General features: G+C 35.2%; 1 long non-coding RNA gene across 5 annotated transcripts in view; it reads right to left on the reverse strand.

Annotated features, from left to right (window-relative positions):
- Positions 1-2,541: 2,541 nt before the first annotated feature.
- LOC105483331 (uncharacterized) overlaps positions 2,542-26,652 on the reverse strand; it is a 64,105-nt gene continuing 39,994 nt past the window's right edge. For 2 of the 5 annotated variants that reach the window (XR_011609570.1, XR_988198.2), the window contains exons 4-9: positions 16,571-16,744; positions 9,546-9,757; positions 7,901-8,274; positions 7,084-7,159; positions 6,783-6,878; positions 2,542-2,754 (exon numbers count right to left, since the gene is read on the reverse strand). This is a non-coding gene — a long non-coding RNA (uncharacterized lncRNA). The remainder of the gene's footprint in view (positions 2,755-6,782; positions 6,879-7,083; positions 7,160-7,900; positions 8,275-9,545; positions 9,758-16,570; positions 16,745-26,652) is intronic. The other 3 variants (XR_011609571.1, XR_011609574.1, XR_011609573.1) reach the window with 3 other exon arrangements.

Here is a 26,652-nt window from a genome sequence, read left to right on the forward strand (position 1 = left end):
TATATATATATTGGTTCAGCTGATGGTGTTCCATAATTACCATAGGTGTTTGTTAACTTTTTACTTCTTTTTTTTTGCTTTGTGTTCCTTTGAATAACTCTGAGCTTCTTTGTTAAAATTATTTTGAATTGTCAGGCAGTTTGTAACTTTTCATTTCTTTAAGGTTGGCTTTGTTTTCTTTCTTTTAGTGGTGTCATGTTTCTCAGATTATTTGTGATACTTATGACCAGGCATTGGCATCTGCGCATTTGAAAAAGTAGGTACTTATTTTACTCTTTATAGACCGGCATCTACAGGGAGGGACTTTGACCAGCCAGCTTATCTAAAAATTCTGGACAAGCCATCTGATATGGTCCATGCATGGCTTGCTGATAAATTCTTCAGGCAGGCTGGCATGGTGGCTGGGTAAGCAACTAAGTGGGCCTGATGCCTATGTCTGTGCAGTTTGGTCTGGAGCCTGGGTTCACTGGGACATACCTAGTGCTTGAGTCTGATGGGGTGAGCCTAGATCCCAGATCCACAGGGGCATGGTCTGGCACCAGAATCCACTGAAGTGGACATGTGACTGGATCCACAGGTATAGGCCTGAAGCCTCGATCCATGAGTGCTGACCTGGTGCTAGGGTAGGTCTTAAACCTAAATCTTTAGGGGCTAACTAGATGCTGAGACGTGTCTGGTGCCTGAGCCTCCACAGAGATTGCCTAAAGCCTAAGTCTATGGAAGCTGGTCCATGCGGGAGTGAGCTTGGAGCCTGATTCAATAGGGGGTGGGCCTAGAGCCTTAACCTGTTGGGACAGCCTTGTTCAGAGGTATATTGGTGTGGGCCTGGATTCTACATCCACTGGAAGTTGGGGACACAGGAACCAGCCTGGACCCTTGGGCAGCCCTGGAGTTGGGGCAGCCTGGAACCTGGGTCACAGAGGCCAAAACAGAGCTTGGGTCCCTGGGGGCTGGCCTGGTGCTATAGAGGCTGATCTAGAGTTTAGGGTCATGATTATCAGCTTGGCTCTGGGCTAAGCTTGAAATCTGGGTCTGTGGTGGTGGGCCTGAATCCTGCAGTGGAGTACAACCTAGATGCGGTGTCCACGTGTACTAGCATGGTACCTGAGGCCATAGATGCTGACTTGACACTGGGGTGGGTCTGGGGACTGCATCTGTGGGACTGGCCTTGCACTGGGGCAGACCTGTAGGCTAGTCCTCAGGTATTAGCCTTGAGCCTAGGGGCCATGAAGGCCTCCCTGGTGTTGGGTATTACTGGGGTGGCCTCAGTGTTGAGGTCCCAGGCAAAGTCTGGTGCTCACTTCACTCTTTTTCCCATATGTGGAGAGGATCTTTCTTTATGCTGTGTTGCCTGAAGATAAGGGAGAAGTAATGCAAGTAATGTAAAACTGTCTTTCTTACCATTTTCAATATGTCTTTTCTTATTTCTGTTTAACATCTATATGCTGTAATCTCTCACTTTGTTTCCTTAGCTCTTGTGGAGGTATTTTTAAATGCGGATAGTTGTTCAAATTAATGTTTCTGCAAGTTACAAATACTGGAAAGTCCTATTCTACCATCTTGCTGATATCACACTCTATAACTTTAAAACATGTTTATAAGTTTTCTTTGACTATTTTGGATTATTAAAATAATCTCGTATTTGGGGAAAAATAATTTTGGGGGTGTTTATTCAAGAGAGGAAGCATATCGTAATGCTTAGAACTTGGACTTTTTAATCAGACTGCTTGAGTAAAAAGTCCCAGCCACTAACTGTGTGACCTTTGACAAACTTCATAAGCTATATGTGCCTCAGTTTCCTAACCTGTAAAATGAGAATAATGGTATTCATCTCATGGAGTTGCAGTGAGGTTTAAATAAGTTTACACATGTAAAGTACTTACAATATGGCATGTCCTGTAGTATGAGTACAGCACAAGTATAAACTATTTTAATATTTGTTTGAAAATAGTATTTGCACATGGTTAAAAAAGTTTGGAGAGTCAATAAGGCAGACATTGAAAATTCCCATCTCTGAGTTCTTCCAAGAGGCAACCACTATTTCCATATTTCCGTATACCTGTATACATATCCAAGGATTGCATAGCTCTTTGTTTAATTTTTATATCTCTCAAACATGTTAGAGTTGTTCACATAGATCTTACACACTTCTTTTTAGACTTACTTCCTGCTCTTATATCTTTTTGTTAATATTTAAAGTGACAATAAGTCATTATGTTTTTTGATCCAATATATGCACAGTGTATAAAAAAGTCTATTGACTTTTGTACACTGATTTTATGACCAGCCAATACACCAAATTCTCTTAATGTTTCCAACAATGTTCAATGGATTGTTTGACTACCTTCAAGTAGAAGGCATAAGGGAATAAATACCTTAATAAATTCTAATTCTCGTAATGTTTCCACTATTACTTTCATGTTTGATAATAAAATTCTATTCAGATTGCTAGGCTTCCTATGTATTCTCACTCCATCCTGTTGTTGTTGGGAATGATGGCCTCCAAGGTAGACAAGTGCTTTTACTAAGACGTGGAAAAATGTAAGACCTTATAGTGAAATTCATTTTAATTTAATAAATAGAAAGAAAATGTTCTTTAATAGAGACTGACAGTTGTCCATGTGGAAGAGGGTCATTGCTGCATATGTAGGAGACCATCCTGAGAGAAGCATAGTGTTCCACAATGTGATTGACAGAGATGGTCTTACATAGTTGTTTTTCTTCCACATATTATAACAAATTGCAGTTTTCAACCTGTAAGATAAAAAGTGGGTTAATTTTTATAAAAGCAATCCATTTTTATAGTAGCTTTGAAATAACATGAAAAAGGCCCTGAAAGTCTGTACTGGTTATCTGACAAGAATGTTCTTAGAAGAAATATGTGTTTTTATTTTATAAGAGGGCAAGTGTTCCAAATGTGTTGATCTTTTCTATGATCACAAATGGCTTCAGTGATATAATAACTAGCAAGGCTTATTTCCTAAAAAAGTAAACACAATTATAGCTTTTAAAATACAGGCATTTTATATCAATGAATAATAAATAAATTTTATTTTGAAAGAATATTGTATTAGTCCATTCTCGCATTGCTATAAGGAAACTCCTGAGACTGGGTAATTTATAAAGAAAAGAAGTTTGATTGTCTATGGTTCGGCACGCTGTACAGAAAGTATGATGCTGACATCTGCTTAGCTTCTGGGGAGACCTCAGGAAACTTACAATCATGGGGGAAGGCAAAGTGGGGAGCGAGCACTTCACATGGCCACAGCAGGAGGAAGAGAGAGAGGCAGGGTGTGCCACACATTTTTAAATGAACAGATCTCAAGAGAACTCACTCAACTTCGTAAGAACAGTACAAATGGAAAACCCACCTCCTTGATCCAATCCCCTCCTACCAGTTCCCACTTTCAATATTGGGGTTTACAATTGACATAAATTTGGGTGGGGACACAGGCCCAAACCATATCAAATATATAATGAAAATGAATTTTGAAAATAGATATTTGGAGAAGATTTCTCTTTCTGGGTTTTTGTGGCCAAAGTGATATATCTTCCATGAAGATTTATACTTGTCCATATTAGAAAATAAATAAAAACATGGAAAGAAAATTTGCTAACATATTTTGAAATATCCTAAATAAAGAATTTCAGCAATGTTGAAGCTACTTGTTAAAAATATTAAAATGCTATTCAATCAAAATATGCAACAATAATTATTGTTATTAAACAGATGGAAATTTACAAGCAACATTCAAATGAAAATGTTTGCATATTTTTGATAGAATTATAGAACTAGTACAGTGAGTTTATAAATGCATTTCTTGACCAGGTGCAGTGGCTCACGCCTGTCATTCCAGCACTTTGGAAGGCCGAGGCGAGTAGATCACCTGAGGTGAGGAGTTCAAGACCAGCTTGACCAATATGGTGAAATACCATTTCTACTAAAAATAGAAAAATTAGCTGGGCATGGTGGCACATGCCTGTAATCCCAGCTACTCAGGAGGATAAGGCAGGAGAATCACTTCAACCCGGGAGGTGGAGGTTGCAGTGAGCCAAAATCGCACCACTATACCCCAGTCTGGGCAACACAGTGAGACTCTGTCTCAAAAAACCAAAAAAAATGCATTTCTTATGTAATAACTTTGTGAGGTATTATTTTCAATTACGGTAACAATTAAAACCAAATATTAAACTAAATCTAGAGCCGTTCTTTGGAATTGCTATACCTCTAAGAATTTAACCAAGATTTCAAAAAATAAGGAATCTCATCTAATTACATACAGTTTACCAAAATATTATAGTTGATACTATTTGTGGAAGCAAAATATGTCTTGCCCTATTGATAAATAAAATGTTAAAATATTTCAGTTATCTCTCATCTTTCTTAACATTCTCTTTATTTGTATTTTAGAATGTATATTAAGCATAATAGTATATACATAATTTATATCTAAATACAAATATATTGAGAATGCTTGCTCAGATATTTTATTGATAGAAGTAGGAAATCTAAAAATTTAAACTGGTGTATGGCACCAGTCAATGAGATCCTTATGTAATGGAACTCTAGAGGCTCAAAGGATAAATATTTTTTTCCAAACAGCCTAACTTACTGTCAGGAAATTCCCTTGCTTAGAAAAGATTATAGCTTATCTATTGTAGGTTAAGATAATAGGGTACTTACATTTCTCCACAAGCTCAGAATGAGAAAAATAGAAAAGGCAGATTTTCTATAGTTTTAGTTTGACAATTTATTTATTAGACACTTATTTAGACTGAAATATTTGGCCACAGAATGACAAAGAAATAATGCTAATCTAAAATGAGAGAAATGTTAAAGAGAACTTTATATATATTTTGACAAAGAGCTGAGATTAAAAGATAACACCTAATATTAAAATTTTACATATGAAATGTAACATTCCATAGGATAATGGCAATATTATATGTATTGAGCCTGGGTCTCTCAGCAGGCATTAATAGGGCATTCCATGGTATTTCAAGATCACTTCTTAGTAAGAAATTATTGCTAATTAAGCAATTTTACATTTTACAAATATTCATGAATTTGATGTTACTGACATGGACATGCAACGACAGAATTACACAAAGAAGATCATAAACGAAGACTTCAGTATTTTACGATTACAGATAGTGAAATTCTAAACTTTTTAGCAGCAGGTCTCATGATATGCATATCACCTTTGTTCATAAGCTAAACTCTTTTCTCTCTTTCCACTTAGATTGTCAGTTTCTTGAGAATAGTAAGTTATTTTTACATCTTGGTTAGCTCTGTACAGAGTTGAGATTTGCTCAAAAACCTTTTCAGATTAATCCCCATTTCCCCTAGTCTTTTAGCAAGTTGTTTACCAAACACAGAATTAAAATGTGCCTTTGAGAAGGTAAGGATTTCTTGGTGATGAAGTCCACATAAACCCTATTATAATTTAGTTGTTACCTCAAAAATTGCTATTATTTGTATTTCTGTCTAGATTTTTTTAAAAAATATACTTCTGTGCAGCTCAGTTTCTTTGGGACTTCATAGATTTCCTGGTAGGAAACATGTATTCTAACCTCTTCTTCACATTGTCAGAATTTGGTTCGGAATTCTCCTTGCACCATATCCAACACCAAGAAGGGTTCAGGGGCTGAGATGCAGTTAGATGCTCCCTGATTTTAGTTCTGCCAGCTGTGAAGTCGGGCTAATACCTATCTCACAGGGTTATCCAGAGGATTAAAAAATAGATTTTTATAAAGCTCTTTGGAGATCCTTGGATAAAAGAGGCTGCCGAGGCACACAGTTTTCTTATCTCCCCAGTTGCCACGGAGCCTGTGATTTCCCATGGCATGTTGTATCAACTGCAGAGAAAGCAAGATTGAGCTGCGGAAAATAGGAGCATTGGCAACTGGAATGGACAGATAGCACTAGCCCATGCGAACCATACCGGCTGCCTCCTGGGAGGCTAGGAGATAGTCAGGATTGTAATTAATGGATGGAGATGTTGATTCTCTTTCCAGGATAAGTGTGGCATTGCAAATTGGTGAAATTACCCAGTTTGTATTCTGTAATTTTGTTGGACTAAAAAAAAATTAACTAGTAAAATAGCCTCTAGGAAAACTCAAAGGAAGCATAGCGTCAAAATGTGTAATATGCATAGCTTAGCATTGAACTTGAAAGGTATCCTGCAGTTAACTATTTCATTTATAGGCCAGGAATTTCTACAAATCAAGTTAAGTAAGCGTTTTTTACAAAGATCCTGCTGGGTTTGCCTATGGATAAAGATGTTGAACAAGGCATTGCTAGATGAAGAAAAGTCTTTAACTCATCCCATGGACATTGTTTTAAGTGTCAAAAGATATGCCACATTTTGAAATCCTTTAATTCAAATAAGCCACATACTGGCTTTTAAAAAGCTATGAATTTCAACTATCCCATTTTATAAACACCTCTAAAACTCACATATTTCTCTTTCATACAGAAAAATTAATTAGGTATTTCCTATTGTTATAGTGTGACATAATGACATAATGAAATTAATTTCATTATGTCATATATATGAAATTAATTTCATTATGTCATACTATATATGGGGGGGGCAAAGTAAGATAACAGAAGGAATAACCCTTATTCTTTCTTTTTCTCCGATGGTGCTAGAAATCACTGAAAGAAAATAAAATGCAGGGGCTAAATAAAAATATGGGGATAGAGAGGAAAAATCAATAAATACCTAAATTATTTAAAGAAAAGCTACTACCGAGTGTCTTACTGTCATGCATCATACCCTGGATCTGAAAGCAGACAGGTGAATTGTCTCCAGCCTGCATTGGTTTGGACACTCTCTCCAGCACGCTCATTAGCAGCTCCCAGTCTAGGCTCCCTGTTAGTAGAAAGGCAGGGATCACAGCAGGGAAGTTATATCTCAGGCTTCTCACATTCCTGCTCTATCTTAGCAAAGCTTTACAAAGCCTTTTCTGGCAGCTCATTAGTAGGTGCACTGATGCATAAGAGACAGTCATTAGAAGTGTTTTTCAACATTGGCTTTTGATCAGGTGACTAGTAGCATCGTGAAGACATTTACTTACATTGTTTTCCATAAGAGATTCTGTTGCTATATTGAGAATGACATACATAAAAATGTTGAAAACTAGCTTGACCTTTCTATGACAAAAGGGGAGAAGAAAAAGAAATTCCATTAGTTTCCTGAATCTTGCCTTTATACTGTCAACTATGACGTAATAGATGCGTGGACTATTCCCTCAGCAACTGCTCTCTTTTAGCTTTAATAATCTAACCCAAGTTCAAATCTATCATTTAATTTTGGCTTATGACAAGGGAACACTAGTGTGAACAAATAGAAATAAAACCCCATAAGCTTTATGGTAGCTCTTCTAATACTAGGCATTTGTTTTTTCACCGTAAAGACTGAATTTCCAAATAAGGGCAAAATCCATCATACACAACCAAATAAAGCATTGTTAAAAACTTAGCAGACCAAATTCAATGGCTGATTAATCTCTAAAAAAAAGCACTTCCACTGTAAAAAATATTGTTAAGACTGCAGGGACAATGTTTTCATAAGGAATAACTTAAAACACTGCATGTAGCGAAAACACATGGTCAAATGAACCACTACTTATAAAATAGCACTGACTTTGGCTTTCTTTAATGAGTGTTCTGTTTATAAAATAAAGCAGATTTTATGGCTGATTGTACTTTTTCTACTAATTTTTGTTTCCTTGATGATTGTCTTTTACCACCAATATTCTCTCCCCTTCCCTCCAAAACACAAACTTTATCAGGCCTATGTTTTTTAAGAATTTTGATTTTATCAGTTCATAGAATACACGTTTAGCCATTGGTTCCTTATATGAGGGGAAGAAAATCATGTTAAGCACATACCCTGACATGCAACTCAAAAGGATGAGGAGGTTTCTTTGTCAAACTTTACTGAAACAAAGTGCATCAGCTTAATCAGGTCTGTTCTTGGCAATGTAAGAACATGACATGCCAATTACATAAACTTTCAACTAAGTGAAGACTCCTGCTGACTAATTCAGTGTTGATTGTTTTCCGCTACTTGGCTTTGAGTGCTTGTTAAGACTTAAGAAAAAAAAAAAAGAGGGGATGGAAAGAGGGGGTAAAATTGTAGGAATTCTCTCCTTCCGTCAAACACTCTTATGATTGCCAGCAATTAGTTAAGCTTCTTGGCGGTAAAATGACAAGATGGAACTTGACCAAACACAATGTGTGGAGCTCACAGGCATCTGCCCCAGCTGAAAGACATTACAATGTTTGTTAACCTTACAGGTCATTCCTGATTCACTTCTGCAGACAGAAAACAAGATTTATATAACACAGATCAATACTGCCCTAAGACTTTCGCCATTGAGGATGCTAGATTGAGGCACTTCTCTTTATCAGTTTACCATGACACTAATGTATTTTGCCTGTTTTGCCTGGGCAGTGATGAATCTGTTGGCAAGAGAAAACAAATAAGTTTTGTTGTTGAGAGACATGTTGTCCATGATTTGTCTCAGCAGACATGCCAACTTGCTGGCCAATTCATTTCCTATTTAATTTAAGTGGCAGATCTGTCTTCCCCTTTCAGGTATGTCTTTTGTCTACTGCACAACCACACTGGCAGTGCTCTGAGAGAGTCTGCAGTGGATCTCTGCAAGGATATTGACACAGCAGAGCCAGGAACCAAATCTACTATAATTTTCAGAAGAATCTCTTTGAAATAGAGAGCTGCTATCTAAGCCAGTGTCTGACATGAAAGCTCTTTTGGAGAATATTTTAAGAGCATTTTACAAATATTCATGAATTTGATGTTACTGTCGTATAATAAGTATATAACAATTGTCCTTTTTAAAATCAGAGCTTATTTCATATGTGGAGAAATATTTGGTTTACTTTGTGAGACCAAGCAAGTATTAATTATGAAATATATGTGGCATTATATGAAAATATTTTATTATTCGAATGCCACTTCCCAGTTTTTTCATTACCTCCATTAGTTTTACTCACATTTAAGACACTAGATTGTATTTAAATAGCAGAAAAACAAACCTCAAGTAGTTTATTTTAAAAGCAATGCTTATAAAGTTCAATTTTAAATGAAGCTGCTTTTAAAAGGAAGATAACATATCCATCACCAGGCACCCATGACACCTAACTAAATATTAATAGAAAAGCCATGGAATAAATGACTTTACATTTCAAATCACGACAAAGCTGATGCGCCAGGAAAATGTGTCCAGCGTGGAAACCATAATATAGGCAACTCCTCAAACTCTGACAGTCCTTAAGCAATGGAACAGTTAATATAGCACAGCAGAGTCCACAAACGTGCCAGCTACCTCTCTGTGTCAGAACACATTAATTATAGCAGTCAGTTTACCTTTCTCCTTCATAACATTTTTGATTAAAATTTCACACATTACAATGTTATGTGTCTTTTCTACAAGCTGTGAAATTTACTCAGTCATCAATGGGTTTGAATTTTATTTCTAAGAAGCTTACAGTACATAAAAAGTTGACTTACGTTCCTAAATAGTGAAATCAAAGCCAGTTTCTTTTGGATAGACTTAGAATTTTATGCCAGCAGTGGTGTTTCAGAGAAAAACATTCATTAGTAATATTGTACCCCCAAAAGCAATAACTTCTCTCATAATATGTTGGCTCAAAATTTATAACTGCAAGGCTTAATTAAGCTGTAGATTATGGTTTGAAAGGTATAGTCAATGTAGTGAATCCCTGAAGATGAAAAATAAACAATAAAAGATAATCAAAACATTTATCTATTTAATGGATTTATATAGTTATGTTGTAAATGTTATTTAACAGATGTGCAAATAATAAAATAATGCAATGATCATCGTGAACACATTCAAATCATTATTATCTAAATTGGCATACAATACTTCCTCCATGTTAACTCTTACAACTACAGAATATAAGTCCATCAATTTGAAATTCAATTATTTCTAAGGATGAAGCACTATAGTTTTGGTTTTTATACTTTTCTGAATGGTTACATAACACAAGACTGTTCTCCACTTAAAAATCAAGGATTTATTAAAGTAATCCCAAACCAAGATTTCTCCAGTGTACCATCATTTATCAAGTCTAAAGATTTTATCTATGTCAATTATATCCTGGAATTACTCTTCTTGAGGGATTCAGTTTTTAATAACTATTTAAAATTTTGAAATATGCATATACCTATCTACCTCCCAGCTACATCGACAAATGTGAATGAAGTTTCAGCTACCCTAGAGCTGCTGAAGATTATCAAGCATTGATAGGTTTTTTTTTTTCACTTAAAAATACAATGAATACCAAACATTTTTCTTACTGAAGCAAGTTTGTGATGCATTTATTAAAATCCTCAATGCCTGTGTTATATGAAAAATAAGCTTAAACACAAAAATGTGTAAAAAATAAGTACAAACACATTTCAGATTTCCTATTGAGCTTAAAAGTTCTTTGGATTCGAATGCCAGTGGGTATTTGTTGATTCTTCTTTCGACATGACATTGCCAATCTTCACGTTATAAGAACACACCTTTTGATAAGGAGCTAGTTGGATCCTAGTCAATTTCTTTGAATTTCAACAACAGTTTTACAAAATTTAGTAATCAATTTTGAAAATGGAACAATTTCAAAAGGAGAATATTCAAGCATTAATGTTTGATAATGATGGCTGTTATAGTAATCAAATTTAGAAAAAAATAAAATTTGGTTGAATGGTAGGCCATTGATTCAAAACCTCCTCCTAAGTGAAAGACTGTAAATGCCTTTTAACTTTCATGAATAATTGGAGTTGAATAGTTTATGAGGTAGAACTGGTCACTTCCCATAATACCTTGTCATTTGTAGACTTTCTAAGAGTGGTCATCCACAGTAACACACCCCTACCTGAACTAGGAATGAAAATGCCTGGGCAGCCTTCTCTTCAAATCACTGCCCAGTTTTCTGTGGAAGAAATCTTATTCCATTAATTATGAGACATTCCATTGTAAACCTAATTCCAAGAAGGTCACTCTAGTTAACCTATATCCTACATATTGAAATTTCAGCTCATTCTTTATTTTCTTTTCCTTGAACAAGATGAACTGCTAGTGACTATTCTCCATAAACTTGAAGGAAAGTGGTAGACTACCTTTCAGTCTTCCCTTCTCTAAATCATTCAATCTGAACTCCCTTCACCTTTCTTCATAAAGTATGCTTTCAAATTCTCTGTTTATTTCTAACTTGTTTTCATATTTTCTTCATTTTTCCACATTTAGCTTAATGTGAAGATCTCAGATGTTAATACAGTCCCAACTTTAATACCACAGTTGTACAAGCACCAAACTGGCCATAGAATACTAAGTTTAAACATATTAACAAGCATTAAAACACAATAGTAAACACAAACGGCCATATAACCAACTTTCATATACTTTTCAAATATAATAGAGTTACTTACCTAAGAGCAAGTGTTAAAGAATGTTAGCAGACAACATAAACAGAGGTCATACCTAGACATTTACCAAGCAAAATAACTAACATCAATAATAATATGTGATATTCTTCATTTCCAAGAAAATGATACGTTTGGATATCATTGAGATAGGTTGGGGGAAAGAAGCTGTACATTAGCAAGGCTATTCTTTTGCTGTTCATACAGCACTAGGAAGGTATCATTTCCTGACTGTTAACTCTACCAGGGTCATTTAGGAGAGAACATCCTTTCCCACGGCTAACTGAACTTTGTTCTCCTTGGGAAATGTACACAGACTACTGCTTTTCCTTATTCTCGCCAAGTTATACATGACCTGATTTCCCAATGTCCTATTCAATGAAATCCTGAATGCTTCCTTCTATTGCTTTGGGACCTGATATGTTGGATAATGTGACTCAGATCCCCAACATTAGATACTCTAAGAACACAGATTCGGTCCAACAGGATTTCAAGAGACTAGACTGGTTCTAGGACTCTCTCATTAAACCCAGGGCTTCGTCAATTAACTCAAAGAGATCACTATGGGTCAGTAATTCTAAAACTTTAATTTGTATCAGAATCACCTGGGAGGCTTGTTAAACCATACATTACTGAGGCCCTAAGTTCAGAGCTTTTAATTCAGTAGGTCTGGGGTGGGGTTCAAGAATTTGCACTTCTAATAAGTTCCCAGGTGATGATAATGCTTGTGGTCTGCAGACTCCACTTTGAAAACAATGGTGTAAGCTATTCCTAAACAGCCAAAATTCTAGAAGAGAGGACAGTTTCGGGCCTTCATGGAAAACCAACGAAAATGAATTGAGTTTGTGTCTTTCTTCATCAGATTTCTTGGTTTTAAGATATCCTTGGAGAATAATTTGGCCTCTAGAAATTCAGAATTTGTTTATGTGTTTGTGTTGTCCTCAGGGCAACATTTTTATAGGCAAGGGTCAGTATAGATGAGGATCTAGTTTTACCTAACATTATCTTCCCCTTTAGATGCCTTCCTTTCCCCCAGTTTTGTGTTATATCCCTACTCTCATAGAAACACGGAGGAAGCTACAACTCAGTAGCAGCATCTTCTGTAGATATGTGACCATGAGGACAACAAATGCCCTTTTATTCTCCAAACAGTTCAGGTAGCCAAGTAAGTGTCAAGAGTGCTAGCTTGTTCTTTCATTTTTCCTACAGACATGTATTAAACTCCTCCTCTATTCTCATACACCTGCCATGTGTATTAGGTACAAAGATCAGTTTGGGGTCTTAAATGTATAGTTTTAGTGGAGGAAATTGAATAACTTCCACTTGTATCACTTTACTATTAACAAACCATTTTTGCATGTATTATCAAATGTGATCCCCAAATATCCCTATGAGGTAAGAATCAAATTTAATTACTGGGATTCAAGTGTCTTGATTTAGTCTCATGAAATAGACTAAAGGATTTTCATGCAAATAATTTATTCAAAATGTCATCTAGGAAGTACAGTGAGAGAGTGGAAAATCAAGACAGATACAGGAGGAATCCTATAAATTAAAGTGCTTAAATGAGCAGACTCCTACTCTAAAATACACAATATCAGTTGGTCAAGAAATGATAATATTTTATCATCAAGAGGAAGATTTTTAACATTTCTTAAATGCTCCAACAATGTTACTTTTAAAAATTAGCAATTGTTTCCCCCTGCCAATTTTTGCATCAAAGCTGACCAAGCCTTTCCTACTCTGGAATTTTAAACAAAATCTAATTAAATCAACAAAGTTCACTGGATGGGGTTAGGCTGTTTCCTGAATGCACATTACTCTGCTGCTCTGCCTGGAAGAGCTCTCAGCCTTGTTTTCAGCTGACTTTTTCTCCTTGCTGGCCCTTGATCACTCTTAATGATCCCCAGCTGTATCAGTTCCCTGCCTGCTTTAACCCCAATTGGCCTGGTCTCACATCACTGCGGCATCTGGAGGACAAATGAAGCCAGGCTGACCAGCACCTCCTTAATGTAGTCCCAGATAATAGGTAGTAATAGACATATAAATGATTTCTTTTGTTCTATATGGGCTAAGAAAATTAATAATTCATGCATTTTTTGAAAAACTAAAAATTAAAGAAAAAATGCTGTGTGCTGTTAATCTGGATGTCACAATATCACTACTCCCCACCCCTCTCACTCACTTTGCTACTTAAAGATGTTTACAAAAACTGGCAACATAGAGCAGTGTCTATGGCTGAAAGGTTGTAGATATCTGTCTGGAATTGGCGACAGATGTGCAACAGTTCTCTAACCTACTTATTTCTAAAACTTACACTTTTCCCAGGACTCCTATTTAGGAAAATCGTAGACCATATTAGTAGTAGACCATATTATTTTATTTTAAAGTAAGTAGTAAGAAAGTATTAGAAAATCAAGTGTTAGACATAAAATTGGCAGGGAGGGTAAGCTTGCCATATTTGACTATCATCTCATTATCAAAAATGAATCAACACCATTCATGCTATGTACAAATATTAATAGATGTAAACTTTGCTAAAGACTGGTAGGTAGCCAGGCATAGTAGCATGCACCTGCAGTTCCAGCATTCAGGAGGCTGAGGCGGGAGGATCACTGAAACCTAGGAGGTAGAGGTTACAGTGAACTATGATGGCACCCCAGCCCACGTGACAGAGCAAGAACCTATGTTTTAAAAAAAAAAAAAAAAAAAAAAAAGACTGGGAGAGTTATTTGCAGTTAAGAAACTAATAAAAACTGGCCAGGCATGGTGGCTCACGCCTGTAATCTCAGCATTTTATGAGGCCAAGGCAGGAGGATGACCTGAGGTCAGGAGTTCAAGACCAGCCTGGCCAACATGGTGAAACCCCATCTTTACTAAAAATACAAAAATTAGCCAGGTGTGGTGGCAGGTGCCTGTAATCCCAACTGCTTGGGAGGCTGAGGCAGGAGAATCACTTGAACCCTGGAGGCAGAGGTTGCAGTGAGCTAAGACCTCACCATTGCACTCCAGCCTGGGCAAGAAGAGTGAAACTCTGCCTCAAAAAAAACAAAAACAAACAAAAAAAAAAAACCTAATAAAACTATTAATAAGTAAATAGTCAACACTCACACAGACATACCTGGAATGTTATACATCCCAGCTAATGTCAATCAACTGCCTAACTTAGTTCAAATTATTAGTTTCTACTTGCATTGTCACACATTTCCCAATATAGATTCTCATTAGAAATTGTTGTTGTTAAGAACCAATTATGTTTCTTAAAACATCACCAACAAAAAGCAAACAGATACACTTTGTCACTTTCCTTGGCTCAGGAGAGAGTTTTGATTTGCCAACAGTCTCATGAGCAATGTCATCATCAACTTAAAAAGTCAGTCTCTCCATGACTAGCTTAGTCTCAATATTAAAACATGTTTACAGAGAAAGGAGAAACCACAGACTAGAAAAGAATGTTTTAAGGTATCATCCACTAGCTTTTCCAAGAATTTTCGTCAGCATGAACAATGGTAATATAATAAGCAAAACTTTACTGAAAACTTTATTTTACCTCATAGATACTGTTAATGTTCTTTAGTCAACTGAATATTCTGTTTTTGCGAAAATAAAGGCACGTGTGTTTAATTCAAGTGTCACCACATTTACGCTTTTACTTCACAGGAAGCCGCCCATGGTATGCGTCTATGTGTGTGTGTCTGTGTGTGTGTGTGTGTGTGTGTGTGTGAAGTCTGTGCATTAGTGTTATTGTGTTATATTCTAAAAGTATAAGTGTGTAGCTATACATGTAAATACATATAGTATAAAATCACATTATACTAGTCAAGACTGAGTTCCAAGGTATATCTGTTCTTACTGCTTTGAAAAAATCTTAGAGATTAATACCTTTGAACTATGGTTTCAGCTGGATATATACTGATTTTGAGATGCCCTGTGAATTTATTTTTGTTACTTTGAGTTATGTGAAAATATACGGAACCATTAAATAGTTATTGCATATGAGTTTAATCATTCCACTGCCTTTTCTATGGAAACCAGATCTTATTTCATATCCGTATGCTCTGAAGTCAATTTTGCACTTTGATATTTCTGCCACAGTACCCCTGTGAGAATTGAGTTGAAATCACCAAGAACAGAATTCAGCTTGAAGTTTTCACATAACTGGCTGGCAGAAAATTTGCCTATAATCTTATGCTTATGATATCACAGTTGGCTTCTCTGTGAAAGATTATCCTGTCAACACTGATTTCTACCACTGAGGAAGAACTGGTGGGTTTTTTTTTTTTCTCTTCTTTCTTCCTTTTTTTTCTGTTTTTGGTTGTTAATAGATCAAGGTTGCTTTGCCCCTAGCCTCTGAGATTTCATACTTCTTCCCACTTAAATCAGGTGTATGATGCAAAGCACTTTAGGACTCTGAAATGCAAAGACCTATGTAAATGCAAGATTTATTCATTCACCATAAGCTTATGAAGGCCAATGTCTGAACTTGACTTGCTGAAAGAATTTTTGCAGCAAATGGTTCAGAGTGCTCTTCATTCAGGTCTGCTGGGATAATGTGTCCAAAGTAAATACCCCAAAGGCCTTTCTTCCACTGAGTTCACCACCTGAATTATTCTCTCTCTGTGAAGAATTAATTTTCTAAATGCTTATGAATTTCAAACAAGAAATTGCATGGTACAAATTAATAAAGAGTTTAGCTGTAGGGCAATCAGTAGCACTTTCTAATCACACTCAATATACCCAAAGTACTCTTTTAAGATTCTAATAGTTCATCAAATGTATTCAAAGTCACATGGGCATGTCATCACACAAATACTTTTATCAGAAAAACAATTCTGAATTAATAGAATCAGAGACTTTCATTGCCAGGATGTGCATAGGGAGCATGTGATGAATGAGAACGAGCAGCATGTTTGCTGAAAGCACAACGGAAACTCTTACCATTCCCATCCCCTCAACACACTGGTGTCAGTGGATGTTCTGAGAAAGTTGACTTCACTTTTACTTTGAGTTAAACATTTACCTAAAATGATATCCTTAACAATTTACTCAGCACAGGATTAACATATTTGCTCCTACCTCTCTTCTTCTTCTATAACTTTTACCTTTTTTTTCCTCTTCCATTTTCTTTCTCTTTGATAACCTCAGATGTAAAGGAAAAAGTTAAATTTCTCAGTTTATGACACATTACCGTCTTCCATCTCTGTTAAATCTATTTGTTTTGTTCTTCATTGTCTACATTTTTCTTTTTCTTTTCCTCTTCCCAATAGGCATGCACTCTAAATATAAAGGTAAATAGATATGTAAGAATCCTTAAAAAGATTGTTTTGAGTGCATCAAGATATTACATTTATGTGATGCCTGTTATACTATAGTCTTTTTTTTTTTAAATTTTCTAGGTTTTGTGTGTTTGTTTTTTCCCTCAGCCCTAAGTTTTAAAGCTTTTTATCCCTCTAGTTACTTCTAGTTAATTGTTTCTGATTGCTGCATTGTATTTCATTGTGGGCATATACACATTTACTTACCTGTCTCCTTATTGATGGATTCTTAGATTGCTTCTGCCCTCCCCGCTAAGCACACAGTAATGCACCCTTGTATATAACCCCTTATGAACCTAAGCAAGCAAGAGTTTGTCTGGAGGACACAAGCAAGGGTAGAATTGTGAGGTCCCATGGTAGAGAAATTTGCACAATGCATTTCATGTGTAGTAGCATATTACTACAGGTAGAGAATCACTTTCTTCTTCTTCTTCTCTTTTTTTTTTTTTTCTTTCTGGAGCCTCTGTATAGTGGTTCCATCATGGCTCACTGCAGCTTTGAACTCCGGGACTGAAGCAATCCTCTCACTTCAGCCTCCCAAGTAGCTCGGAATACAGGTGCACACCACCACAAGGGGCTCATTTTTATATTTTTTATAGAGAAAGGGTTTTGTCACGTTGCTAGTCTAGACTCAAACTCCTAGGCTCAAGTGGTACTCTCGCCTCAGCCTCCCAAAGTGCTAGGTTACAAGCAGGAAACACCATGCCCAGCTAAAGTATTGCTATTTTAATTTGCATTCTTCTCCTTACTAATAGCAATTTTCTATCTGCCCATTTTTCTAGTTTGTTTCCTATCTTACTGTTTTTATTTTGCAAGTTCTTTATTAAGTGTAAAATATGATCCTGTTTTGTATTTTTGGAGATGTTTGTAAGAAATCCTTCTGTACTTCATTACCACAAGGATGTTACCCTATTTGGTAGTGACATCACTTTTAACATTTACATGAAAATTTGTAGATTAATATACCTAAGTAATACTATCTTAATAATCTTATATTTGGACCTTCAAAATTTTATTTGCAAATTTTGCTGATTTATTTATAAACTATTATTTGGGTCTGGAGCTATTCCACGTCTTTTTATTAGGAGGCTTCCATTCCAGCACTAACCACTAACTACTTTTTTTTTTTTTTTTTTTTTTTTTTTGAGACAGAGTTTCATTTCTGTCGCCCAGGCTGGAGTGCAGTGATATGATCTCAGCTCACTGCAACTTCCGCCTCCCAAGCTCCAGCAATTCTCCTGCCTCAGCCCCCTCAGTAGCTGTGACTACACGTGTACACCACCACACTCATTCATATCATTGGTTACTTTCATGTTTATATTTTGAAACAAACATCTCTAAATTATATTCCCTGAGATTATATCTAAATGGTGATGGCTGGCACGGTTTTATAAAATCATCTTATAAGTGATTAGAAAGAACAGTTTGATTTTTTTACCCCTATAATTTCTTTCATAATATATGAGAATTTCCTGGGTTTGTGGAGTTCATGACTCTTGATTTGAGAAATTTTGTATTCTTAAGGACATTAATTAAAACTCAGAATCCATACATAAAGGCTGGAAGAACAACATTCGTAACCTTTATTGTGAGTTTTACATTCACCCTTTCATTACTGTGACAGGCAAAGACCAGCTGGGTGGGGGAGACCCTGACCCAGTGGCACTAGAGGAATGAAAGTCACACACACAGAAATATAGTGGTGTGAAGTGGGAAATCAGGGGCTCTTACATCCTTCAGAGCTGACAGCCGGGAACAGAGATTTACCCACGTATTTATTAACAGCAAGCCAGTCATTAGCATTGTTTCTATAGATATTAGATTAACTAAAAGTATCCCTTATGGGAAACGAAGGGATGGGCGGAAATAAAGGGATGGGTTGGGCTAGTTATCTGAAGCAGGAACATGTCCTTAAGGCACAGATCGCTCATGCTATTGTTTGTGGTTTTAGAACGCCTTTAAGCGGTTTTTCCACCCTGGGTGGGCCAGGTGTTCCTTGACCTCATTCCGGTAAACCCCTAATCTTCCAGCATGGGCGTTATGGCCATCATGAACATGTCACAGTGCTGCAGAGATTTTGTTTATGACCAGCTGCGGAGACAGTTTATGGCCAGATTTTGGTGGGCCTGTTCCCAACAGTGACAGAGTGGGAGAATGTGATTAGTGAGTAGTTTTTCCACCAACTTGAAGAGTTCCATCACTGTCCCGCTCTGAAGGATGGAGGAAAGTGGCAAGAGTCTGTGGAAAAGGAACAGCAGGAATTCAGAGTGAAGAAGATGTGGACTGGGTCTCCAGTGAGTACTTACTGTGGGTAATTTTCTCAGTTGTGCATATGAGTTTGCTTTGATCCTTCCAAACACCATTACATGGATCTCCCTTGTGACAGCTAACATATATGTGCAAGAAAGTTACCTGTGATGAGGGGTGTGATCCATAACCATTGCATACAACAAAGCAAATTGGTCCACACAGTAGTGAACTCTTGACCTTGGGTTTACTAGCTATGTATTCTCACCAGTTGAGCAATCAGCCATGGATATATACAGGAAATGTGTCCTGCTGAACTTTAATGCCACTTCTTGATCAAAACTCAACTTGAGAAATTAGCCAGACAATCCTTACACTGGAGAGCATGAAAGAGGGATAGCAATACAAGATCATTCTCAGTATTCAGTTCATGTATATAACACTGACTAATAGCAGATCATCTCTTGGGGTTTAACACTATTTGTGGTTTGTGAGTATCTAATTTGTTTAAATTCATTATGTGTTTTCAGTTTAGGTTAGTTATATATTTTCAGAATCAGTTTTTTTCATGGATCATGGATGAAAAGTCATCAACATAGAACAATTTTTAGTAATAATAATATAAAAATTGTTCATGGCTAGATTTGTTTCATCAACTCTAAAGTGCTTCAGAAATTACAGATGAACCATGAAAAACATCATGATTTTATTATATTTTACATGCTATATTGTATTAATTTTAATGCAAATACATTTATTGAAATATAAAATTTGGATATTCTCTCTTCTTACAAATGAAATTTAAATTACATTATACAATGCAAATCACGATTAGAGATATCTTTCTAAAACTAATTGTTGAGCAATATCAACATATCTTCTAGAAGAGAAACTAAAATATACTATGGGAATAATTATACTTTCAATAAACTAAAGTTTATAGTGACATAGAAGACAGTGTTGTTTGGAAATCAAGATATATTATAGAATACTCTTCAAGTTTTCAAAGGTACAGTTGGCATCTTGACTTATTAAAATGGTAATAAAAATTGTGAGGCTTTTGGGAGTACTTTCATTATATTATACTGCCTCCATTAACTGGAATACAGAGGGAATGAGGAATTCTTACTTAAACCAGAATAAAATAGAGTTAAGTCATATTAAATAACCATTTGTGTAAGACAGAAATAGTTAAATATTAGCTATTTTATATGGTTCAATGTAATAATTTTGGCTTTGATTTTTGTTGGCTATTGGTCACTTTCCTATTTAAATAAACGTAACTTTTTACATACAAAACTTGTTTATTTTCATATGTCTTTTTCTTTAAAAATCAAGTATAAAAAAGAGGAACTCAGTGAAACTGTGTGAAAGTTAATTCTAGCTATAATTGAGAGATTAGTGTATCGAAATTGAAATCATTTTACACATTTACAATGTTTTGTAACAAACGTGGAGGACTGAGTATTGGTATTCGATGTGAAATTTTTCTTAAAAGTTCGAATTTGCAGATTTTCCAAGCTTTTCAAGAATATCTGAGCATTCTCTCGTACTAAGTTTTAAAAAAGTTATGCACATAACACAGACAGGGTAAGTTGATAGCTGTATAGAAAATATTATTTTATCTGTGTGCACATAAATGATTACTACATAAGTTTATAGAGTATGTATGAAAAGTTGTCAAGTAATGTGAACACATAAAGGTGGATAAAATGAGAGTAGATGACTTTCAAAATGGGATTTTTTTTGCAGTATATTGAGTACTGTTCTCTTTCAAATGCTTTTTTTGTTTGTTGCTTTTGAAGCTGGGAGGTGTGGGGCAAGAAAGATCATGAAATAGAGGTGTGAAAATTCAGATAGCAGTTTAGTTAGACTGTTAACACAAACATAATGGATTTTCAGCTTTTTCTCTGTTTTATCCTCTGACTTCAGGCAATTATACACCATCATTTCTTGAAGAAGTTATTGTACATTATTTTAGAAAATGGACTACTTGCACACTTAAGCCCAATCTAATTAATTCAATTTATTAAAATTGTTTATTCATCTTAAATCTAATTGAGCCTACTATAACCGTAATTGAGCTCATTCATATAGTATTATCTTTGATGTCAGAGTAATTCATCTTTTCCCCCATTGGTACTAGTAAAAAAAATTGGACAATATATAATTTAAAAATATTAATGTTATCAAAGATAGATTACATGTAACTATTCTAATCTGCCTGGCTCTGAAAAGTAATCCACATTTGGATTTTGTGTTTTATATGAGTGTTTAAAATTTCTTTTTGACATTTCATGATTTACCTTTTATTTTCTTCTACTGAATACATTGGAAACATCAAAAAATGGGAACTGATTAAAACAACATATATTTTTGAAAAATAAGACAATGGGGTAAAGATGGGGACTTTCAGGAGTAATTGCTATTTCCTTCTATTATGGAAACATGTATAGAAACTTCCCTTATTCAGCCTAAGGAACTCATTTGTTACCAAGAATGATAACTCTACCTTGACTTTTCCTTTTTTCTGAATTTCAAAACACTGCCTTGCTCAAACCCATTTGTATCCAGTGTTGCTACAAACTCACTCCTAGAGATGGGTATAAAAGAGACACCCTAAGTTTCCTGAATTTTAGGAAGTCTTAGACTTCTGCAACAATTCATTTGGACAACATTAATTTATTCAAGTTTGTTACTCTCTAAACTTTTAGTATTTATTTTGGAGAAAAGAAATCATCTGAAATACTCCTCATACTGTATATGAAAAAAAAAGAAGTGCATAGTCTTACTGGGGAAAATGAACATGACATTTAAGTAAAGACACGAATATAATAATATTCTTGACATTACTACAACTGTCACATAGCTCTGAAAGCAGCACCCTGTTCTCAGTTTTCACAGTGATTGCATCAATAAACTAGGAAACAAGTAAATATTTGCAACCAGCCCAAGGATACATGTATAATCCTTGAGAGGGAGATAAACATGGCCAGCCACAACTAGAGATATCCATTACTTTATGAGTATCACTTTCTCTTGGCTCAAAGTGTCAATAAATCTTAGAATATTTCTAAGATATACAACAGATATAACATTATGGTTGGCTGGTTTTTCTATGTACTAATATAATTGGCCACAATTATCAGGGGGAACTTTAATAAAAGGAAAAAAATTCCTCTTATGCATTCTCAGTGTTCCAAAGTATTTTTATAACACCATTAGAGGACTCAAATGGATTCTCTTTCTTACTTCTGAAATAAATTACAGTTTGGATCAGGAGGGAAGAAGTAGGACTATAAAGGGGAAAACTATAAGAAACATTGCAGAAAAACAATTACTTGTATAAGACTAGGTGACTTACCAAGTCATATGCAGGGGATGAAAAAGAAGGACATATGAGAGATGATTCCAAATTTTCTCCTATTAGAGTGTGCTTAAATCTACTTTCTTTCTCTTCCCCATTTAGAGCTAGGCAGCTAAATTGAGATTAAACTCATTTTAAACTTCTGCATGATAATGTGCAAATGCATTTCCACTAATTTTTAAAGAAATATTTTATGTATTTTATTTAAGGTATATTGAATTTGGAATGATGGTGTTAACACCAGCTGGAGATATCTATCAGGCAGGACTGAAGCTCAGCAGAGTGTGTGGTCAACTACCTCTTAGAGTTATGAGGAAGCAGATATAAGAAGACATTCAATAAGACACAGTGCCAAAGTTCACCATCACTTTTAGGGCGATTAGTTACCTAATTTAAGGCTTCTTCTTGGATTAATATTATGCCAATGACTAATATATTATTAAAATTTCTCTTTGATAAACACATTTTTAAGCAAAAAATAAATTATTCCTAAATACTTGATATATATGAAAACCTTTGTCTAAACTCATATTCTCAAAAGCTAGGAAAGACACAATTTGAAAGAGTGTTGATAGTGACAAACTCAGTTATCTGAAAGACATATACAGGCTGCCCAGGTCTTGCAATCTATTACCACATAGCATAATGCTGTCTACATTGACTGGGCCAGAAATACTTCATTTCACTAGATCACAATCTTATAAGACAGCCTTGTCATTTTAATTTGTCACTCTTTGTTTCCTATATCTCATTGAAGTCTCATCTCTTAGCCAAGTGCCATAGGCTACCACTCTTAGAAAAAAAAAATCCCATCACACTGAATAAGAAAAGGAAAGTCACTAAGAGAAAGTTTGTATCTAAAGACGCTGCTATAGATTCCATTCCCACAGGCATAGCAGGTGGTATAAATACAATCTAAACTGAGACAGAAAAATGAATTGTTGCTTCTATTTCCTGTCTCCAGTGTCTCTGGGAATGTTATATCTTCTTCTTCTACACAGCTATTGATTTCATCAATAGCTTATCATCCACAGAGCAAAGAGGAAGGGGAAAAAGGAAATAAGAGTATAGGAGGGCTAACGTCTGATATGTGGTCTGAGCCTAAAAAAAAAAAAAGGTGTGCAATTTTGAATTAATAAGGACTAAAAGCATACCTACTCCAGATATTCTTCCTGTTGATGTAAAAAAATAGGTCATTGTTTTTTATCAAACTTTCAACCTTTATCAAGAAGTGGCATACAAATATGAGACACTTTTATTAAGCATTTATGGTATTCAATAAACACAATATAAATATCTTACTGCATTCTACTGGTGCATTTCTCCATTCCCCTTCATGTGAAGTTAATTTATTTTTTTCTTGATCAATAATACCCTTCTCTTGTTTTTTATGCTTTGGAACAGCAATCATGGGTCCCCGCTGAGATTCCTATAACTCTTTAAAAGCATCAGTTGGTTTCACCACCGGAGAACTGGAGCTAGCACTATCTGTATGTTTAACATACATTCCTTTCATCAAAATTCTTTACTTCCATTGGGCTTTACTTGAAGATATTTTGCCTTCATATGAGGGATTTAATTCATGACAGCATTTGCCAATTTTTTCTGTAGCGGAGAAGATGATTACAGAATAAGTACTCATTCCTCCGTCCCACTAGGCTTTCTTTTCCTTCTCTTTCCCTACGCGATTCGCTGCTTGCCCAGTGAACTCCCACACATTCAACAAAGAACCAAGACTTCCAACATTACTGGAGACAACTGGGAATTTGGCAGGGCTGTTAAAACTGGCTGGCCCTTTTCTCTAAGACTAGAAAAAAACCCTCCAAAAACAAGACACATCTTCAAAACAAATCAAAGTAACAGCAACCAAAAAATGTCAAATTTTTAAACTATCTATCTAAAATCTTTGTGCCATCCCTTACATTTCTTCATACCTCACTCACTGAGAAACCCTTATATGGAGCTATAAAAATGAATAAAAATTAATGTGAAACAAAGTGACTTAATGTTTATGTGAATGCCCACTAATAGTTTCATGAAGTATTAATGAAAAGTACATATTTAAACCATAATTTAAGAACTAAAATTTGATATTAGAATAATATGTATTTAATTGTTCAGATGCCTTTCATATATGCGCTACTTGTCTTAAACTACATGCTTTTAGAGGTTAAAGACCACATATGTTTTACCAGTTCTGCATGCCATTAGGTGCAGGTAAGATGCATGAAAAGGGCTTTTATGTGATGATCTGATACTAAAATTAAAAGCGTGTGTATTAACCTAAAGAGAAAATGAGTAAGATAATGAGTAAAGAGAAAATGAGTAAAATTAGTAAAATAGAGCTGGATATTAAAGACCAGAAAACAGGATTTAATTCTAGTCATCCTCAGGAGCAAAGTTTTTTGGGTTCAGTGCTTCCTCTAGCTTATTGTCATTCTCTCACTCTGCATCTGCTAGTACTGCAACATTACTGAGGCCTCCACTAATTTATGCTTTTAGAATATAGAATTATAGCATGAGAAAATACTGTTATAGCAAGTTTTACCCTACAAGGATGTAAAAAACCAAAATTAATAAATTGAATATTTAATATAAATATGCACAGGTAGACATTAAACAAATGTTTCCTAATAAAGTTAGCTACATATCTGCATGTCCACCTGCTCAAAGAACTATAGAAGCATCAGGAAAAACTAGAATGTAAACCATGTTTCTAAAAAATGATAGAATCAATGAGTTGTACAAAAACATAAGCTGATGAAAAAACATAAAAATTTAAGTTTTCAAATTTCTTTTACAGCACATATTCATTTATCAAGTGAATCTGTTCAGGTGAAAGTGATGATATAAACAATGAGAATCATACAAATGGAAAACAAAACAAAGTAAATGTGTAGTCATCAAAATTCTGGATCATAAACTTGTAGAATGAAGGACTTAGGTTTTTTCCCTAGTATAGGGTAAGACCTCACTTAATGTCTTCGATAGGTTCTTGGAAACTGCTACTTTAGGCAAAACGATTATAATGAAACCAATTTTACCATAGCCTAATTGATATAAACGGGAATTCAGTTCCTACAGCATATTTCTGGTCACAAAAACATCACCGAACTTCTAAAGACCCAAAACGCTGCCAAGATTGAACACTGAAATAAATGTGAGCTACACATACATTTAAGAGAGATTAATAAAAACAAGTAAGACAATTACCCAATTTATGGTGAATCAGGGAGTGACGATAGTAATAGTGGTAGTGAGCTGAATCAAGGAATAAATGTTTGCGTCCCAAGAAAAGACACAAACAGACATGGGGAGAAGCTGAAACTCCACACAGACTGTGGCCCCCAGGGAATCAGTCTTTTTTCTCATCAATGTTACAATGAAATGATGGTGAACTAAATGACATTATTGCAAAACCTGTGTAGTATACATTTGTTTAAATAAGTGCCATAGGTAATAGTATCAGTGTTCATTTTTAATGGATTTATTGAGATAAGTAATTTACATACTATAATAGTCACCTATATAAATGTACAATTTAATGATATCGGTATATTATTTATGAAGATGTACAAACATCACCAAAATCCAGTTTTAGAACATTTCTACCACTCAAAAAGTTCCCTTGTGCTCCCTTTGCAGTTAATCCATACTCTCATGCCCAAGTCCCAGGCAACCAATGATGTGCTTTTGGTCTCTCTAAATATACCTTTTCTAGACATTTTAAATAACTGGGATCATATAATATGCAGTCTTTTGCATCTGGCTTTTTTTTTACTGAGCATAATGGTTTTGATGGTCATGTGTCAGTAGCTCATTCCTTTTAATTGCTAAATAAGGTTGCATTGTACACATATACCACATTTTATCCATTTATTAGTTAGTGGACATTTGGATTGTTTCTATACTTTAGTAATAAAGAATAATGTTGTCATGAACACTTGTGTACATATCTTTGTGTGAGAGTACATTTTCATTTCTCTTGGATAGATTCCTAGGAAATGTATTTCTGGTTCATATGCTAAGTTAATGTTTACTTTCTAAAAAACTGCCAAAAGGTTTTCTGAAGTGCCTGGGACATTTTACATTCCTACCAGCGATATGTGAGAATTCCAGTTTCTTCAAATCTTTGCCACCACTTGATATTGTGTGTCTGTTGGATTACAGCCATCTGAGTGGATGTGTCATAATCTCTCATTGTGGTTTTACTTTGCGTTTTTCTTATGACTAAAGATGTTGAGCATATTTTGAT

Source organism: Macaca nemestrina, chromosome 11 (genome assembly GCF_043159975.1).
Source record: "Macaca nemestrina isolate mMacNem1 chromosome 11, mMacNem.hap1, whole genome shotgun sequence".
Classification (NCBI taxonomy): Eukaryota; Metazoa; Chordata; class Mammalia; order Primates; family Cercopithecidae; genus Macaca; species Macaca nemestrina.